The 20,376-nt window shown below is 41.9% G+C and overlaps 1 protein-coding gene and 1 pseudogene across 2 annotated transcripts in view; both read left to right on the top strand.

The window, feature by feature from the left end:
* The window catches only part of NSMCE2 (NSE2 (MMS21) homolog, SMC5-SMC6 complex SUMO ligase), a 204,575-nt gene that overhangs the window by 163,515 nt on the left and 20,684 nt on the right, over window positions 1–20,376 (top strand). The window lies entirely within an intron of this gene.
* LOC119238100 (60S ribosomal protein L17-like) lies at window positions 5,512–6,071 on the top strand (annotated as a pseudogene).

The raw sequence follows: 20,376 nt of genomic DNA, 5'->3' as shown, positions 1-20,376 counted from the left end.
CATACAGGGAAAGAGAGATTTGTTGGACTACACAAAAATTTAAAAATTATCCATGGCAAAAAAGTCCAAAAAGCAAAAATACGCTCAGTGATGTCAAAAGAAAAACTGTTAAAGTAATGGGGAAAATTACAATTCATGTGCTAGAGGGTTAGTTTCCAGCACAAATTTTTCCAAATCAATAGGAAAATGACCGATCAATTCTCTAAAAATTCCAGGGACATAAATAGGCAATTCTGGAAAAAATCAATTCCAGTTACCTGTAAGCATGTAAGATGTTTAAAATTACAAAAGCAATGAAAATAAAATAATTTTTTGCCCTATAAAAGTAGTAAAGATGTGTATACTTGATAGTAATCAGTGTTATCGAGCGCCTTTTTGGAGGACAGTTTGGCAAAATCATCTACATTTGAAATGCACCTATTCTTTAATAATGACACCTTAAATAATTTCCACAGATGGAGCCTTGTGTTGAACCAAAGGTATGTGTACAGTGATGTTTCTTACAACATCTATTAAATAGACCAAAAGCTAGAAGCAAGACTTCAGCATCTGATCAGGGTCACATTTAACCTCCTACCTAAAAAAACAAACAAAAAGAAAAAATAGACAAAATATATAAAACAATAACACTCAAGACCTGGGACATCACATCAGAAGGCAGTGATCTTTGAAGACAGGAAACAAAGTGAACCCCATGATTTCTTTAGCTTTCTGCCTGGAGAAAATCTCCAGGCAATAGTCCAAAGCTATAGAACATCAGTCCTGTGGTCTCCCTGATTGTAGATGTCCAGGGATTAGAGGAGGCAAGCCGTGATGACTAGACTGATGCAGAACTCTGACAAAGACAGGAATCTGGAGACCCAAGGAGCTCTCCTTTCAGGATTGAGTTGAGTACAGATGAGCACATGCATGCGAAGAAACAACCCGAGGCTAAGGAGAGATTAGAGAGAATAGTGCTGGAATTCACCCAGAGGTATAGTGTCTGTTCTCTCTAGTCAGAAAGGAAAAATATTTCATAATTCAGGGACACTAGTTAAAGATTTGCCTTAGTAGTAGAGATGGATTAACCCTAGATTAAATTCAGCTCCGGTCATCTTGAAGAAATCTTAAAAGCAAGGTCCAAAGAAATCAATCCTTTCTTTTCTAATTAATTTAGCTGCATCCCAGAATAAACTCAAGAATGTTTATAACAAGATAAAAATAAACATCATCTCACAATGCCTGGCATTCAATCAAAAATTATCAGGCAAGCGTAGCAGCAGGAAAGTACAGCCCATATGAGGGGTAAAAAACTCAGCCCATTGAAACTGACCCATAATTGACATAGATATAAAAGTAAGTAGGCAAGGGCATTAAAACAATTGTTCAGCTAGAGGCTGGTATTTTTTTTTTTAAATTTATTTATTTATACAAGAACCGAGGTACAGGCCAGATATGTGGGAGGTGGAGAGGATTCACCAGAGACAGAGCGGGGAACAGAACAGGCAGACTGACAAAGTGCACTGCTGAGGGGAGCAGCAGATGAAGCAGGAGAGGTCTAACGCGCCATGTGGGATCCTCGCTGGCTGGCCGGGATCGAACCAGCGCTGCAGAGGCTGCAGACAGCTTCACAGTGCTGCATTCAACTGCCTGCGCCACCAGGCAAGGCCCTGATTTTTTTTTAAAAAACTCACTGGAAGGGGTTAACAACAGTATAGTTAATCACTGAAGAAATGGTGAATAAACTGGTTAACATCAGTGAAAGTTATCCAGACAAAAACAGACTTTTAAATAATGACTAGGGCACCAGTAAACTGTGGAACAAGTTGGGGGGCGGGGTGTCAAACACAGGTGTCATTGAAGTTCCCAAAAGAGGAAAGTAAAGGGTAAAATGCAAAGATATTTAAAGAAGTAATGGGTGAGAATTTTCCCAATTGGATGAAAACGATAAACCCATAGATAGAAAGCCAGCAAACTCTAGCACTGGAAATGTGAAGAAAACAATACCAAGACTATTGTACTTAAGCTACTTAAAACAGGTAATAAGAGGAAAATCTTAAAAAGCAATTGGAAGGGGAAAAGACATACACAGAACAACAAGGATAGAGTTGATAGCACATTTCTTGTTAAGAATAATGCAACCAGATAATAATGAAACAAAATCTTTAAGAGAAAAAAAAAAAAATAGGGAAAAAAAAAAACAAACACCTGAATCTAGCATTTTATACCCAAGGGAAAAAAATCTTTAAAAAAAAAAGTTGAAGTCAAGACATTTTTAGAAATACAAAATGTAAGATAATTCATCACCAGCAGGTCATTACAAGAGATGTTAGAAGAAACTTTTCAAGAAGAAAATGATAATTAGATATAAACTTGGATCTATACAAAGAAATAAAAAACAACATAAATGATAACTATATAGGTATACATGAATATATTTTTCCTTTCAACCACTTTAGGTGACCACTTTTGTTTTTTTACAGCAGAAACAATAATCTCTGTATCATATGGTGAAGTAAAATATATGACAATAACATGGAATCAAGAAACCGAAGTATACTGTTTTGATTCTCTTATACAGGAAGCTGTATATCACTAGAAGGCAGTCTGATAAGTTAAAGATATGTAATATAGTCTAAAGTAACCACTGGACTATCACAACAAAGGATTATAGCTAGTAATCCTACAAAGAAGATAAAATGCCATCATAAGAAATATGCAATCCAAAAGTTAAAGACCATCACCACCCCTCAAAAGAAAAAAAAAAAAAAGAGGAACTAAAGAATAAAGAACAGATGGGGCAAAAAGAAAACAAATAGCAAGATGATAGGTTGAAACCAAAATGTCAGTATTCATTAAGTGTAGATGGTCTAAGCATAGATGTTAAAATACATTATTATTGGACTGGATATTAAAGCAAGATTCAATTTTATACTACTTCTAAGAACCCAGCTTACATAAGACACAAGTATACTAAAAGAATGAGGTGCATGGTAATATTAGTCAAAAGAAAGCTGTGACGTATTAATCAGGCAAATAGATTCTAGAGCAAAGACTATTATTGCTAGGGATAAATAGGATCATTTTATAATAATGAAGTGGTCAGTTCATCAAGATGACATATTGATGGACCTAATAACAAAGCTTCAAAATTCATGCAACAAAACTGATAGAACTACAAGGAAAATATACCTATATATATAAATAATACATCATGACCAAGTGGGTTTTTTTTTAAGGATTGCAAAGTTTGTTTGACATTTGAAAATTGATCACGGGCCTCCCCGGTGGCGCAGCGGTTGAGCGCTGGGTTGCAAAGCTGCCGGCAACCTCTGCGGCGCCGGTTCGATCCCCGGCTGCTCCCCGGCCACAGGAGGAGGGTCCCACATGGCGCGCAGACCTCTCCTGCCGCCCGCTGCTCCCCTCAGCAGTGTACTTCGGTCCTTCTGCCTGCTCTGCTCCCCGCTCTGGCTCTGGTGAATTCTCTCACCCTCCCGCGCTTCTGACTGTACCCAGTGCATGTATAAACAAAACGAACGAACAAACAAACAAATAAATAAATAAAAAAAAAAAACATGCCTCTATAAAAAAAAAAAAAAAAAAAAAAAATTTAATAAAAAAAAAAAAAAAAAAAAAAGAAAATTGATCACTGTGATTTACCATATTAACAGACACCCCCCCCCAAAAAAAAGAACAGTCATATTATAATCACCTCAATTGATGCACAGTAAGCATTTGGTAAAATCCAATATTGATTTTAATTTAAAATTTTCAATTTTAAAAACTAATTTTATCTCTGAGGAGAGGTAGTCTTTAAAACTAATAGTGGGGTTCCTGTGAAAAATCTAAACCTTACATCATAGTTCATGGTGAAAAGCTGACAGTTTGTCTTCTGAGGAAATAAGAAAGGATATCTATTCTCACCACTTCTATTCAGCACTACTCTAGGGAATTCTAGCAATTGCAATAAGGCAAGAAAAAACAATAAAATAGTCAGAAAATAGTAAAATGTCTTTGTTTGAAGGTAATATGCAGAAATTCCAATTGAATCTATTAAAAAAAGCTAGTAGACTAATAAATCTATAGTAATCAAGGCAGTATAGTAAGAAAGACATGGTTAAACAGATTTATGGAACAGAATAGATTCCAGAAATAAACCCATACATAGGCAGCCAGTTAGTTATCCACAATTGTGCAAAGGCAGTTCTGTTGTTTACCACAGACATACAGAACAATTCAGTGGAGAAAGGATAGCCTTTTTCAATGAATAGACTGTAAGAATTAGAGATCTGTATGTTTTAAAAATAAATTTTGATTCATTTCCCACTCCATGTATAAAAATTACCTTAAAATGAGTCATGCATCTGAACGTGAAACCTAAAACCATAGAAGTTCTAAGGAAAACATAGGAGAAACTTGACTTTGGTTCAGACAACCATTTCTTAGATACCACATAAAGGAAGTTAGACTTCATCATTAAGATTTTCTGCTCTTTAAAAGATATTTTTAGCAGAATGAGAAGAAAAGTGACATACAAGGAAAATGTTACTTGCAGATCACAAATCTAATGAAGGATTTGTATCCAAAAAGAACTTTCAAAATTCATTAATAAGAAAGCAAACCAGGGCTTCCTTGATGGCGCAAGGAGTTAAGTCTCAGCACTATGAAGCTATCCACAGCTACTGAAGCACGAATTAGATCCCCAGCCAGGGAACTGACCCACATGACGCAGCAGACTTCTGTCTCGCCCGCTGCTCCCCTCAGCAGTGTGTTTCAGTAGATCGCCTGTTCTGCTCCCAGATCTTTCTCTGGTGAATCCTTTCACCTCCCACCCCCTGCACCTCTGGCCTACACCCCAGCTCTTGTATGCATGAATAAATAAATAAAATAAGTCTTTTAAAAAAAAAGTAATCCAATACAAATAGAAAAAAGATTTTGAAATTATATTAAACAGAATATACTGAAGTAACCAGACACTCAAATACAGTAGACAGGTGATAAACACATATAAAGATACTCAACCTCCTTAGTCGGTAGAGAAATACTATACCTAATCACCTGTAGAATGAGATACCACTATACACCTGTAGAATGACTAAAATTGAAAAAAACAAAAAAGATGATCACAGCAGGTTTTAGCAAGAATGTGAAGTAACTTCTTTTACTCCATTGGTAATAATGTAAAAATGTTATAACCACTTTGGAAAGCAGTTCAACAGTTTTTTAAAAGCCAAACATTAAAAGGGCCTCCCTGGTGGCTTGGGGTTTAAGTCTCAGGGCTATCACCTCCATAGCCTGAATTTGATCCTGGATATCCAGCCAAGGAGCTGACCCACATGGTGCAGCAGACCTCTCCTATCTCGCCCTTAGCAGTGTGTTTCAGTGAATACACCTGCTCTGCTCCCCACTCTGTCTCTGGTCAATCCTCTTCCCCTCCTGTACCTCTGGCCTATGCCCCTGTTAATCTATGCAAAAATAAATAATGTAAAATCTTTTTTAAAAAGCCAAACAGCCTTTTCCCGTAAGCGGCCTTAGTGATCTCTGAAAATGGTTCGCTAGTCACTTGACCCAGAAAATCCTACAAAGTCATGCAAATCAAGGGGTTCAAATCTCCGTGTTCATTTTAAGAACACTCGTGAAACTGCCCAGGCCATCAAGGGTATTCATATCCGAAAAACTACCAAGTATCTAAAGGATGTCACTCTACAGAAGCAGTGTGTGCCATTCCGTCATTACAATGGTGGCATTGGTAGGTGTGCCCAGGCCAAATACTGCACATGCTTAAAAATGCAGAGAGTAATGCCGAACTTAAGGGTTTAGATGTAGATTCTCTGGTCATTGAGCACATCCAGGTGAACAAAGCCCCTAAGATGCGTCACAGAACTTACAGAACTCATGGTCGGATTAACCCATACATGAGCTCCCCCTGCCACATTGAGATGATCCTTACTGAAAAAGAGCAGATTGTTCCTAAACCAGAAGAGGAGGTAACATAGAAGAAAAAGATATCCCAGAAGAAACTGAAGAAACAAAAACTTTTGGCAAGGGAATAAGTTCAACGTAAAATAAAAGGAAGCAAAAGTAAAAAATAAAAAATAAAAAGCCAAACATTAAAAGATAATAAAGGTTAAACATAAGTCTGTGTATGCCCCGGCCATCCTGTTCCTATGTATTATACTAAAAGCACTGGAAGCGTATCCCACACAAAGACTTGTACTACACAACTGTTCATTACAGTGTTATTTATAAATCCTTCAAAACTGGAAACAACACAAATGTCCTTCAAGTGACGAATGTATAAACATTCTGTGATAGAGCCATAGAAAGTAATATTAAAGTCATAGAAAGTAGGGCCTCCCCGGTGGTACAGCGGTTGAGCGCTGGGTTGCGAAGCTGCCCGCGGCCTCTGCGGCGCCGGTTTGATCCCCAGCTGCTACCCGGCCACCGGAGGAGGGTCCCACATGGCGCGCAGACCTCTCCTGCCGCCCGCTGCTCCCCTCAGCAGTGTACTTCGGTCCTTCTGCCTGCTCTGCTCCCCGCTCTGGCTCTGGTGAATTCTCTCGCCCTCCCGCGCTTCTGACTGTACCCAGTGCATGTATAAACAAAAACAAACAAACAAATAAATAAATAAAAAAAAATGCCTCTATAAAAAAAAAAACTTTAAAAAAAAAATTAAAAAAATAAAGTCATAGAAAGTAATACTCAGCAAAAAAGCCAGAGCAAATTATTACTGACTTCTACAGCAAGGAACTAGACAGAGAGCATACTGTATCACTCCTTATATATAAAATTCATTATTTTGGTTAAAACATCAGAAAACAGATCAGTTGTTAACTGGGGGTGAGGAAGGGGATCAAGAAGGTGTGGGAGAGAGGAATTACCCTGGGAGCAAGGAAATTTGGGGAGGTGATTGATGTTATGTTCACTTACCTTGTTTGTAGTGATGATGTAGATGCTTAGGTATATCAGACTTTCCAAAGTATATGCTTCAAATGTCAGTTCAATTTATGTCAGTTATGCCTCAGTAAAAGAGGGGGGCAGGAGGCCTCTCTGGTGGGACAGGGGTTAAAGTCTCCCCTGTAGTATGAAGTAGTATGAAGCTTTTGCCAGCCACTGCAGCACGAGTTCGATACCAGGCCAGGGAACTGACCCACATGGCACAGCAGACCTCTCCTGTCTTGCCCGCTGCTCCCTTCAGCAGTGTATTTCAGTGAATCTGCCAGTTTTGCTCCCCACTCTGTCTCCAGTAAATTCATTCACCCCCCTGACCTCTGGCCTACACCCTAGTTCTTGTATGCATAAAAAAATTAAATATTTTTTGAAAGAGGGGGCAGGAAGCTGTCTATATGTTAATATAAGAGCACTAATAAATGAATTCTAGATGACTATAAAAATAACATTAAGCAACTATTTTTAAAAATGAACTACACGTGTATGTGCCAATATGAAATGATTCCCCCAAATATATTAGTAGGTATAAAAAGCATGGTGCCAAATAATATATATTAACTTATTTGACATAATTCCTTTTTGAATGAAAAATAGGCCTATTTACATATTGTATATACACAATACTCTGTGTATACAAATACTCTGTGTATATGTAATATGTATGAGTGTTTGTATATACTATGAGTATGCAAATACATGCATTATGAGTGTATGTGCAGTTTATCCTTGAACAACATGGCGGTTAGGGTCACCAACCCCCTCTACAGTCAAAAAAATCTTCATATTACTTGATCCCCAACAACTTAACTACTGGTAGCCTGCTATTGACCAAAAAGCCTTACCAATAACATAAACACAGAAAATATTTTGTATGTTATGTGTACTATATACTATGTTTTTACAGTAAGTAAGCTAGAGAAAAGAAAATTTTATGAAGAAAATCATAAGGAAGGGAAAATATATTTATACCCTGTACTAGATTTATTGATGCCGAAAGTTAATGTATGCTTACAAGTAGATCTGCTTATAAGTGGAAGTTCAAAGGTTTAACTGTGTATGTGTGCTTATATTGTTTATACATACAGATACTACTGTGTATGAGAGAAAGGGATTTCTTGAAGCGTATATAAAACCTAGCAGTAGTTACTTCTGAGGATTGGGATTGTGAGTTTGTGGACAGAGGCTTTTACTTCTCATTTTATTCACTTCTGTTGAATTTTTTTTTAAGATTGATTGATTTATTTATACAAGAACCAGGGTACAGGCCAGATGCACAGGAGGGTGAGAGGATTCACCAGAGGCAGAGCGGGGAACAGAACAGGCAGACTGATGAAATACACTGCTGAGGGGAGCAGCGGGCGAGACAGGAGAGGTCTGCTGCATCATGTGGGATCCTCGCTGGCCGGCCGGCCGGGATCGAACCAGCTCTACAGAAGCTGCAGACAGTTTCACAGCGCTGCGCTCAACTGCTTGTGCCACCAGGGGAGGCCCTGTTGAATTTTTTTTTAACCAGATGCATGCACAGTTGTTTAATGTGTTTAAAAAGAAGACTGGTTTAAAAACTATAGAGAAGAGAAATGCAATATTTGAGCACTATCAGTTGAAATATAATTGTTGATTGAATGTAATTTTCATTTGAATGATGCAATACAATTTAAATATAATCCAGGATTTTTATTCTTCTGAATCATTATAGAATGTCATCTTTTTAGGGGTCTTTTAAAGATTATTCTTGGTTAAGAACTTGATTTTATGGGTTTTTCCTAAAATAATTTATGCCCTATTTCCTAATTGAACTGAAGAAAGCAGTATTTTTCAAAAGACCCTTTATTGAGCTAAAAAACAGACTTCTAGTAGTTTGTGAGTGCTACAGCCATATTGCAAGAGAGCAGGTGCAGAACTTAAGGAGGTTAGATAGAAGTATTTTCCATACAAGCTTTGCACATAGAATGTAAGGAAATAAAAAATGCTGAGAGTAAGATTTCTTTAGGAATATTGCAACTTGAACATTTGACCTGTAGGACCCCACTTCTGCAATATGGTTTAAGTAATCACACAATTAATGTATATAATTGTTGAAGGACTTAAAGGCAGAACCGTATTAGGTAACTAATTATCATAGGGATTATCGTGAATGGGTTCACAAAGGTTTTCAGTATCTCTAAGTGCTTCTGGATGGATTAATGGTCATTTGGGAACTCCCTTTGGATTTTTTGAGATTAGCTTGTATAGGAGAACTCCTCCTCAATGAAACATTGCCATATTCCAGAACTGTCATCATTATGGGTGTGGTTATAGCACAAGGAAATTCATGTTTAAAAACTCTTTGCTTAATGAGACTGACTTTTGAAGAAATAACCAGTTTTCCAGGTTGGATAGTTGCTTTTAAGAGGTAGATATCACCCATAAACTCCTCACTGGAGTCTTTTTTACAGGTTCTTTCAGTAATTTTTTTTTTAGTTGTGATGTTGACTTTGACCGTCAGAAGCATACCCACAAGTTTCATTTTATGAACCCGATCGTAGGTGCATTTCACATTGTGTCTGTCTTTAGAAGAGATTCCTAAATGATGTATAAGTCGTGCATTGGTACAAGGTGAGCTGGAGCTAAGTAGAATAACTAACATCCCCACTACAGGATCAATTTCCATGTCTTTCGTGTTAGCTTCAGGAAATGTCTATAGAAGCACATGGCGAGCTATGAAGGAGTAATTGACTGAACCCCTGGAGCTCCTGCACGGGGTTTGTGCCATACATGGAGGATCTCAAGACACTTTTTCACTGGAGAAAAGCTGCACTCTGAGCCTGCTGGTTTGGGAACTTGATTAGCTGCCAGGCCAGAGGTGGGTGATGAGTAGTCTTCCTTGAGGGGCCGACTCAGGGATTTTTCACAATGTGGTCTTGAGAATCCTCCATGTGATTCAGAGGCTGCTGCACAAGATCTGAACTTACTGCTTGGTTTCTGGCATGAATGAGTGATAGGATTATCCTTCAACAGTGTTTCGTCAGAAACAGTATCAGCCTTTCCATTAATCACAGTCAACCAGTTTCCCAATTTCTGGTGCTTTTCTTTTTTCTAGTTTTCCTTTGAGGGGCGGTAGGGGAGTCCTGTCATAAATGTAGCCAGAAGTAATGTCCCAGGTCAGCCCAGCCCAGCCCAGATGAGGAGACATCTAGTTACTGCTTTAGTGGGTCAGAGCTCCTGACCCCAGCTCAGTGCTGCAAATGTAGATTCTGAGAATCTCACTCTTCAGTCCAGTTGCAGAAACATCAAAGAGGGCTTCGGAACTCAGAACATGCTGGTGGAAGCCTAGTCTCAAGTGCAGCAAGACCAGCCTGAGCCTGGTCCACAGCAGGGCATCCTTTCTTAATGGTTTCTGACAGTGAGACAAGATTTAAGCTGTTCTTGGAAGTGTTAACAGCCCCGGGGCAACCTTACTGCTGTGCCCCAGATCCCCTCGGCCTGGGGGGCAGGCGCCCTCAGCTGTGCGCAGGGCTGGCCCCCTCATCTGGGCTCTTCCTTCAAAGCCACCACCAAACCTTTGAATTGCCATTGTGTTTTGATATCCTGTTTCCTTTCTTTTTAGTTAACAAGAACATTTCCTTTTGAACAAATACTGTGCTGTGTTGACATTCAGGGTTAGGTGTTTATGTTGATCTCTCCTTGGAATCCACATCTGCCTTTGATTATAGACAACCCCCTTGCCAGGTGATCTGATTCTCTGGCAACACACCTGTCTGGCATGTTCCAACACCCTGGACACACTTGGAGAGTCTGGAGGCTGTTTTTTACCTGTGACCACATCAGGGTGTAGAGAGTGGTATCCAGTGTGGCCCAAGGGCCAGACTTATTAGCTTTGTGAAAGTGGGTGAGTTTAATGCTCTGCACCTCAGGTTCCTATCTGTAAAATGGGTGTACTATGTGTAACCTGCTTCACTGAATTGGGCTTTTTCAGGCCAATGGTTTGCCTAGTGCAGGGCCAGCGGGTAGTTAGAGCACTGGTGTGTGACATGGGGGCGGGGATAGGTGTGGTGGCAATAGCAGTAGTAAGAGAGGTTCTTATTCCCACTTCTCCCCAGGCCCCTCTAAAAGAACTACCACTATCTACAGCTCTTGATCTTTGGATCAGGGAGGTTAGGGGTTAGAGCCCAAAGTCAGGGCACTGGGAGCTGATGACGTAGCTTTCGGAGGCATGGGAAAAAATCTGCTCTCTTGCTGGGGCAAAACAGAAAGAGCTTTTTGAGCCCCCATGAAAAAGATCTGCCCCACTGCCCTATTGACCACCTTAAACCTCAGGGAGGAAGGCTAGCCTCAGGAAACACTCATCTGCTCTAAAGGTCTGGGGCGGGCCTCCCTGCTGGCGCAGGGGTTAGAGTCTCAGCACTATCCAGCTATCGCCAGCCACTGTGGCCTGGGTTCAAGCCCCAATCCCCGGACAGGGAGCTGACCCACATGGTGTAGCACACCTCTTTTGTCTCGCCTGCTGCTCCACTCAGCAGTGTATTTCAGTCAATCTGCTTGTTCTGCTCCCCACTCTGTCTCTGGTGAATCTTTCACCCCTCGCACTTCTGACCTATACCGCAGTTTCTATATGCGTAAATAAATAAAATAAATCTTTTATAAAAAAGTAAAAAATAAAGGTCTGAGGAATTCATGCACCAAATGATAAGCCTGCATTGGAGGCTTCTAGATTGAATTCCACGCCTGTGACATTCGTTGCTTCAGCCTTGAGTGGCTGCTGGGTGCTAAAGAAAGCAGAAAGTGGACGTGACCCTTCAGACTTTCAAGCCCCAGCAAGTAGGAACCGTGGCTATGGGAAGCCTGCGAGTCTCAGGCCTGAATGAGTGGCGGCCCTCCTGACACAGGTATCAGGGGCCCTGAGCCTGCATGCTCCCCGCTATCTGGGTAGATGGCCATGGGCTCCTTTCCATTTGAATATAACACCAGGTCCACTGAGAGAGAAGCCCCTGTTCCCTCGAGGCAGTACGCTTTTGTGTCTGTGCACATGCCCTGAAAGAGGTGGTCCCGTCATTATATTGAGGAAGAAAGGCTTCTCATCACTTTGAACAAGCCATTAGACGTCTGTGGCTCTTTACTCACCTGTAAAATGGTTATCAGTACCCAGGCCCCTCCCTCCTAGGGTGCTTGTGGACATTAGATAATAAAAAAGATTGTAAAACACTGTGTAAATGTCAGGTGCCTGGTGATGGGAGAGAACAACCTCGGAAAGGGTGAGAAAACTCGGCAGGTCAAAGCTGAACACCACATTTTCTCCTTGTGGATGTTTAAAAGATACATATTTATTTCTTTACTGTTTCACAGGAAACAGCCAACTTCTTTCCATACCTGTTTCTGTGACTATTTTCTAATAACACACTGTGACTACCTGCCAGATCAGCCCATGTTGTAAGAAGCCTCTGTTTCAGAACCCGAATCCCCTGGGGGGCTGGAGGACAAGCTTACTGTATTTCAAACCCCAGTTAACAGTGAAGTAGCCAGGGATAGCAGGGGACACTTCTCAGCATCACAAATTTATTTGCAAGGGTGAAATTTGGCAAATTTAGAGGACAGTGGGGGTCTGGTCTCCAGACTCTTTCTTATAAGCTCCCATCAACTACAACTTTTGCAGGACAAATAGTAGTTCCATATTTCATTTGTTTGGCACCTTTCTCAGAGGAAATCCAAGCTACTTCATGGACTTAATCTACTTAATTCTCACAACATCCCTGCATGTCATTAGCTCCTGTCATTCTCCCTGTGTTGATAGGGCACCCACAGCCAGATACAAGAACTAGCTCTCAAGGGCACATCCACGACAAGCGAACCACTATCAAGAAAGGGAATTAGATTCAAATTTCCTAAGTTACATATATTATCTTCTCCTCGTTTGTCCATATTCCCCTTTATAAAGCAAAGTTGAGAGAGATCTATGAAAGGGATATTTTTGTCTCCAATTCACAGATTTTTAGAAAGTTGGTCGGTTGGCTGAGCCTTCCTATCTTGGGCTCAATAATCTAGAAATTTTGATCTGAAGTGCATCAGATATTAAGGTATTGCTTGTAGCCTTGCTGATCTGTGGAGTCAGGTATACCCGACTTTGGCTAGCTCTGTGTACTCTGGCTTTTACTTAAATATGAATAGTAGTGCATGAGTCAAAACTGTGTCAGTAGAATGGGCGATGTGTGTAAAATGCTTAGCCTGAGGCTTGGTGCACATAGCCTGCAGGCAGTAAGAGCGTTCACCTCACAAAACAACTGGATTCTGAGGTCAGCAGTTCCCTTGCTCATAAGACTTTCTCTGAATCTCTGCACCTTCGGCAAGTAAATTCAGCTTTATTATAGGTTTTCTTTTTAAAAGAAGCTTCTGCTGTCGCCCAAGCAAGCCTGAGGCCCCTTCGGCATTCCATTTTGGTCACAAGAAGCTTGCTTAGGGAGGAGTTGCTGCACTTTAGCTTGGATTTCTGTCAAGACATGATTACCTCTTTACTTGACCCTGTGAGTCTCATGAACCAACCTTTGATTTCAAAATTCTTTGGGTTCTCATGCATGCGGTCAGCTCCATGCAATAAGCTTGGAAAGGGTCCAGTTTGGGTTCTCCTCCAGAGAGACAAGGAGAGGATGACCTAATGGGCTTTGGAACTTGGAACACTGAAGTGTGAATCCAATATCATTGGTATTTACTGCTGCCAAGACCTTTGTCCCTGTGTGGGGGACATGTACAGAAAATAAAGTGTCCCGGGCCCCATGCCAGACCTACAGAATGAGACTCCATGCGTGGACCTGGGAATCTCGACGTCTTTCTAATATTGTTTTCCTTGTGGTTTCCATGTCCCGAGAAAGAAAGAAAATCAGGCCGGGAAGCCTCCTCCAAGCTGACAACACACGGTTCATGGCAGAGGCCTGCCCGGAAGCGCTCTCCCTCCCAATCCATCCAGAGTTGCTCCTGCTGCTCCCTGGCCGGGTCCTCTGCTGGCTCAGGAGAAGCCAGCCAAGCTCTCTGTCTGTACTTTCTCTTCTGTATCACAGAGATAAAAACTCTTGACCCTAAAGGGCCATTGTGAGATTCAATTAGTTTAAAAGGGTGTTCAGTTCACTTCGTTCTTTGAGCAGAATCTGTTCTCCAGACAACTGAAAGGTGCTAAATTAAGCCATTTTGCAGAGCCCTCTGAGTCATCGAGTGGCAGCTGCCTGTGCCTCACTGGCGGCTTTGATGATTGTCATCTAAATGCAGGCGTGAAGTGCTATCTGGAGCGCTAGCTCTGGGCTGTGCTAAGTGAGTTACCCAGATAATGGTCTCTGCCCTTGAGAAGGGTGCTGAGGCTGAGGGACCTGAAGGTTGTTCCCACGGCAACAGAACACTGATAGGGCGACTAAAGGTTATTCATAAAGCATCAGAACATGGATAGGTGGGAGGTGCAGGCTCCCGGCACCCTGAGCTCAGACACTCTAATCTTCCACCTCAAAGGGCCTTGGAGACTTCAGTCTGCCTGGCGCTTCAGCCCAGGCCACATGGCACTCATGGTCGAGCAGGTCGCCGGACCCCACCAGAGTTTTCCCACCTCCTCATGCTGAAGCAGAATTCTTTTTCTCAAGAGTTGGAATGTTACAGTGTGTTATATTTAATCAAGAAAGGCCCTAGTTGGGAGTTGGCACTTCAAGGACATCTTGAAATGAGGCCTTTAGAGCTTGGGATGTGGCATCAGAGACAGTAAGCAGAGTGTGTTGGAGAGAGATCAATCCAAAAAGGGTGATGAGCTATCTTGAAGCAACTAGAAAGAAGTTTTGAAGCTGTGGTTGAGGTTCTTGGGCACGTCTTGTACTGCCAAGGGAAGCTTTTGTTGGAGCCTGAAAGAGAGGTCAAATACTCAGAATTACTGACCAAAAAGGACGATAATGAGCATGGAGGAGAGACCCGGATGTGGGAAGCAGCTGGGACAGAGGGTGGCGGGGTAGGTGGTGGTAAGGAGATCTTGCCTCTATTTCTTGAACTACTGTTATGCTCCAGATGCCATCATTAGCATTTTACCTGAAATGTTTTTATCCTCCACCATTTGCAGGTGAGAAAATTCTAAGGAAGGTTGAGTAACTGCTTCCAGCCACAGAGGTGCCAAGGGAGGCAGTGTTTAAGCCCTCCTTCTGGGAGGCCTCCTGAGAATATTGGGAGGAACCTTATATACAGGCAGCAGGAGGTCACTAAAAATTTCTAATTTTTACCATAAACGAAGGAGCAAAATGGAGGCATCGGGAGTGGATATTACATAGGATGAGGGGAATTAAACCAACACGGCCCTTCACGGCAGTCTGAATCATGATGGAGAAAGGACGAGTGGAAACTGACCAGGAGTGCTTATTCGGCAGCTCACTGCCATGGTGACGTGAGCCAGTGAGAATGCAAAGAGGAAGGCTCACAGAAGAAAGATAAGCAGATGTTGTTTATAATAGGAGTCACCGTTGATTGGGGGTATTTAAGGTTGAGAGCTAGGCATTGCTCGACCAAAGGGGAAAGTTCAAAGTGAATAGGTAGGTTGATGTGTCATTTAATCAGATAATATCGTGGCACTGGGCGAGAGAGATCCTCAGAAGACGTCATTTATGGCCCTTTGTGCATATGGCACTGTACTAAAATACATAGCAAAAAAGTCCACAGCCAGGACCAGGACAGGCCCTGTTATCACACAGAGGTCTTGTAATGAGGGAGACTGATGGGAAAGTTAAGCCTGGCAGGCCCCCAGTGCATTAAGAATGAATCATTGAGAGGGTTTTAAAGAAGTTAGGAAAGACCAGGTTGAAGCAGAAGAGAAAAGCAAACGCATCCAGTATCCTGGAATCCCAGGGAAGGGGATGAGAGAGAAGGCCTGTTGTTGAGTGCTTCGTTGTGTGCTGCATACATTAAATAACCAGTTACCCAATTAAATGAAATTAGTCCTTACAACAGTAAGGACTCCCAAGGACTCCCTGCCTCCCAGCAGGGAGACGGTATTCACCTCCTTCTGCCTCTGCTCCCTTTCTCTGGCCCCATGGCCAACCGCCTCAATCAGAAGTCGGGAGGTAGGGAAGGAAAGTGGGGGCGCTGGTCATGTGCAGAGTCAGAAGCTGTGAAAGAACAATGGGGGTCCGAATGGATTGAGGGACGGGATGGGGTTGCTGGTGATCTTGTTGCTGTGGAGTAGGAACAGGAAAAGTGGGCACAGGGAATGCACATGGCCATGATCTTGGTTTCATTTGCCCTGGGTGGCATTTTACTGTCCACAATGTGTGAAATTAGTTATTTGCTGCATCCTACTAGCTCTTTGGGGAAGTAGGTTCCTTGTTTGAAAATGCTTTGCAAGGCCACGTGTTAGTCTGTGTGATAGTAGTTTGCACTTTCAGGTAGGTGTGTCTTCAGAGAATAGTGCCAAGAAAAAGAGTGACTCCAGGGCGTGCTTTTTTACATTTTTAACCTGATGGTCCAGTTGGCAACATAGAAAGTCTACACCAGCAAGATATCCGGAAGCTGTGGGGGCCTCTCCCCCCAGCCAACACTGTGACTTGGCTTTCTACAGTCAGCTGCTTCCCTGGGGTCTGATCTTTTCCCTTTCAGCAACTGACGGGCTTCATATAAGTCTATATGAATTGCAACTAATTGGTAGAAGTCTTTTCAAAAATACTTATAATTTGGAAAGTGGGGTTAGTCTGCATCAAAGGTCAAAGATAAGAGATTTTCATAATCTTAAAGTATAAAAAGAATAGGCAAGACACTTTGCTCTGAAAGTAGGTTAAGTGTCCATCACAAGTAAGAAGTTGGTTTCATCTCACTGGGAAAACATATTCCAGCCATTGATTTCATATCTGTTATTGTTGCTTCCTCGGACCTGCCCGCCCCCAAGTGTATGACAGGTCTGAACACAGTTCTCCCTTGTGGGCCATTGACTCTTGGAAAAGAATGCTCTGATTGCAAGGTTTCCTGAATACAGTTTTCAAAATCTTAGTAATCACCACATTACACCTACCTGCTCTACTTGGGTAACCATTTCTATTGCTCAATTTATACTTAATATTGGTCATAGTGAAACATGTTTTCATCACTTGAAATCCAAATTTTATTTGCTATGTTACTAATGGCCATTTATTTCTGTAACATAAATTAGGATGTTGTGCAAGTTTGATTTGCAAATAGGTTGACTCTTGAAGGCAACGAGTCTGCCCTGAAACTGGTTTGAGGAGTTGAGTTTACTGCCTAAATATTCATGAAAACCTTTGTTGGTTTTTGATATAATCTGATTCTTCTCTAGGTAAAATTTCAATGATTGGAAGTGTAAGCATTTAACGCTAGAATGGGCATCTGAGATACAGGGTGTATCCTCCATCCTCTTCTCATTCCTTTATATTTCAGGTTGGAGAAGGAGCAAAGCCAAGACCATAGCATAAGGGGTTTGACCTCCCAGGACACCTAGATGGTGGGTGGCAGAGCCAGAGACTTTCAGGCATTCTAATGCACTTTACACCAAAGTACTATTTTTTTTTTTTATTGGCAAAGAGTTGATTTGAAAGACCTGTGTTTTTCTAGATCTTGATTAAAAAAAAGAAACCTTTATATAAAAGCTCTTGAAAATGTTTCTCATACAATCAGATCAACAGAACATGAAAATTTTATCTGCCGGACTTTCCAAAATCACCTTTGCTTGAATTTTCTTCTCATTTTTCTTCTGAAAGGCCCTGTTCCTTTTGCACTCAGTGATAAAGACACTTACTTGTTCTGACAGCAGTGTGCAAACATCTATTGTATTTGTATTCCCTGGGCAGAGTGAAAAAAACAGTGGTCTTTCTCTGAATTCCATTAGCAGCGGCAGGCAGCACACATTGCATGAAAAGCAATACAGAGAAGAAAAGAAAAATCAAGTTAGCAATTACATCGTTAACACTGTATAAGATGAAAAGTCTGCATTATAAAATCCTGAGTGCTGTAAACGCTTCTTTTGAATCTGCTTGCAGGCTGTCTCTCCTTCAAAATACAGTACCTATTGTCAGTAGTAGGATTTTACAGGAACCTTATTAAAGAGATAACATAGTATTATGATGAGCTTGAACGTTTATAGAAAAGGTGTGCAATAGACTAAATCAAGCCATCACAGTGCCTCACATCTTAGAATTGAAACCAAAGGCTTTTAAAGGATTCCCTGAAAGCTTATGTATAGCTTCTAGGGCTGAATTTACAGTTGACATGAGCAAGGAGAGGAGCTGGGGAGAGCACACAGCACCTCACACAAGCTATCACTTACCTTTCGAAATTTTGTCAAAAATGTTTTATGTTTGCAATTTACATTCGAAGAGGATACATTTTAAAAAGTGACCTGATGCCTTGCTGCCTTGAAAGGGTGACAGCTTAGTAGCTTCCAGTGTCACCCAGGTCTGCATTGTGAATCTGGGTCCCTTCTAACTCCCCCTGCCCCAGAGTTTCGAGCCAAACTTCTCCAAATGCCCCTTGATCTTTCTCGCTGTGGGCGCAGCAGGAGCTCCCCACCCTGCTCTCTGGAGCCCACTGCTGAGGCTCACAGAACTTACCCACTGTGTTCTAATATGCACTCCCTTCCAACTCTAGACCAAGTGAGGGCCGATCTCACTGATCTTGGTGTACACAGGGCCACTGAGCGTGAGCACCCTCAGCTAATGGTGGTGTGTGAATGGGTAGAAGACGAACCAAGCAGATAAGCTCCTGGGTCGCTTATGTGTTATGAGACATTTAAATAATAATAATAGTGGTAAATTACCAATATCAGAAACCCTGTCTTTAGATGCTTGTATTGTTAAATTCATGATCATGTTACACAACAGGCTACTTGCACGCATGTGCAGCTGTGCCCTTACACCAATTCCAAAGGGTGCAGCAGCCGCAAGGATATCTTACATCCTTTTCCTTCAAAATTCTTCTCCATACCACTGTCCTGCCTGCAGTTATGCGTAGAGGTCTCCCTGTAAGCTCCCAGGGCGGGGAGCTCACCCTCCCTGCTGCTGGGCCTACTGGACAGTCATTTGTTTACGTGTCTATTTCAGGAGCGGGAGAGGCTCAGAGTCCTCAGTGGTGGGAAGTAGTGATGGGCACCTTGGGAAAGGAAAGTTGAACCCATCATACCGTGAGCTCCTAAGTGAAGAAGGGAAAATACATTTTCTTTAGATCTATTAAGAGGCCCATGCTCCAGTTACCCCACGGCTGTGAGAACACTGCTAGACCATCGTGATGAAAAGCGACGAAAATTCAAAAGCTAATGCTCTTTACCGTTTACCGACAATGATTCAGTTTAATTGCCTCTTTATATTAATTCTGAAAAATAAAGGCACTGAATGGGTTCTGAAAAGTACAAGAAGCAAAACCTACGCTTCGTGTTCCTTGTGGTTCGCTCTCACCGGAGATCTGTTGTCAGCTGAAGCGCGCTTGGCTGTCTTTCCTTCTTTCTGTTTGCTCTCACTTTTATTTGCCTTTTTTGCTCTCCTTAGATGTTGAATCACATTTCTGGAATGAAATAGTCACAGGCTTTTTTGTCATTAGCTAGCTATTTTGCTATTTAATTTAGAATAGAGAAAGAATAAAATTAGAGATGAGTCCTTCATGTGTCATCAAATAAACCTAGTCTACTTTTGGTAACAAAAATAAAATTCCCTGGAAATAACTTCTAGCTCATTATGAAGCAGTGCTGTTCAGGTGAATGGCTTCCATCTGCGTGAAGCACATGAGAAGCCCAGGGCTGCCTCGAAGTGAGTGTTTCCTACAATTAAAATTTTCCTTTTCTTAATTTCGTCCCATTGCTCCTAATTATGACCCTTGTAATTAGCATGCTAATTACACCCCCTGCATAATTTCTCTGCCTCCTTGATGTTCCCCCTTCATGTATTTTTAGCCCGCTTCCTTTATCCGCTCCTGAATTCCCTGCTCCCTGTTCCCTCCTGGGGCTGGTCGAAAGCCTCAGAGTAAGAGCAAGGTGGCCTCAAATGCCTTCGTCAGTTGCCTTGCCATATATTTTTTCTTCTGTCTTATGAGAATTTCTTGCTAGGGAAAGAGAACTGTAGGCAGAGGAACTGGAGAGCTGTAGGATAGCCTCGTCCTTCTGTGCTGCTGAGGGTGTGTGCTGATTTGGGGGTGCCATCCTTCCCCCCGATCTAGATTCCATCCCCTCAGGGCTGGAGATGGTGACTGTACCCCAGCAGCAGCACCCGCACTGTGTGCTCAGAAAGGAGATCTTTTTATTTTCCCGGAGGATTTGTAAAGCAAGTTCTGAGAGGCTTTTTCTTCCCTCTCTTTCTCCACCTGGGTGTTATTTCTGCTCAGCAGTCTGTCCGTCCACCTGCATCCATGCTGACTTCTGGCGCTTGAGTGTGTATAGACTGGACAGCCAGGATCTGGACCCCCAGCGGCTTTAAAAGTGAAAAACCAGATCAGCCACTCACCCTGCTTTGCCCTTCCAGAAACAGACTC

This window comes from Talpa occidentalis, unplaced genomic scaffold, assembly GCF_014898055.3.
Source record: "Talpa occidentalis isolate TD23 unplaced genomic scaffold, MPIMG_talOcc4v2.1, whole genome shotgun sequence".
NCBI lineage: Eukaryota > Metazoa > Chordata > Mammalia > Eulipotyphla > Talpidae > Talpa > Talpa occidentalis.
Note: the sequence above shows the minus strand (reverse complement) of the source record. Positions and strands in the feature narration are given on the sequence as shown.